Below are 669 nucleotides of genomic sequence, written 5' to 3' on the forward strand. Positions count from 1 at the left end.
AGCGCCTCCTTCCAATTGAGATGTCCTGCGTCACTTATTCGCTCCGCTCTTTGCACAAAGGAGTAATTAACCAACCTATCAGCTGACGTTATGTACAAGCAAGCTCCCCTTACGGTCGAGTTCCCACAGCCTCCGCGTAAGACTCTCGACCAAAGCTGTTCGCGGGCGTTTTGTATTGTCCTCTCCCGCCATTGCTGTAATTACGTGACAATGTAGACAGGAAGGCCTCTGTACTGTGCTGACCGTGGCCATTATGTAACGCCAAAGGACAGGAAGCCGGGGCGAGGGAGAGGAAGCTCCGGGGAAGGAAAACATAACGGGAGGGAAATTTTGGGGTAACTCGCCTATTTTTCGGATTTCTGAATATTACTTGGGAGGCTTCGATTGCCTGTGCTTATGCATTTGTTAATTGTATTGAATGGTTATCTATGATGATATTTTATGATTGTATACTTATACTCCCGCACACGATTACACACTTAGAGAAATGAAAACATCATTTATAATTCACCAGTATGTTTATATATGGTTTAATCTGGTTAATCAACGGGGGATTTAGAAGCTTTTACCGAGGGATATATGCAAGAAGTTTTTACATGAGAGAAATATATATAAAATCAACTTCTACGCGTATCAGAAAAAGATAATATTCATAATTTAAAGTCACAA

The sequence above is a fragment of the Penaeus monodon genome, chromosome 29, assembly GCF_015228065.2.
Source record: "Penaeus monodon isolate SGIC_2016 chromosome 29, NSTDA_Pmon_1, whole genome shotgun sequence".
NCBI lineage: Eukaryota > Metazoa > Arthropoda > Malacostraca > Decapoda > Penaeidae > Penaeus > Penaeus monodon.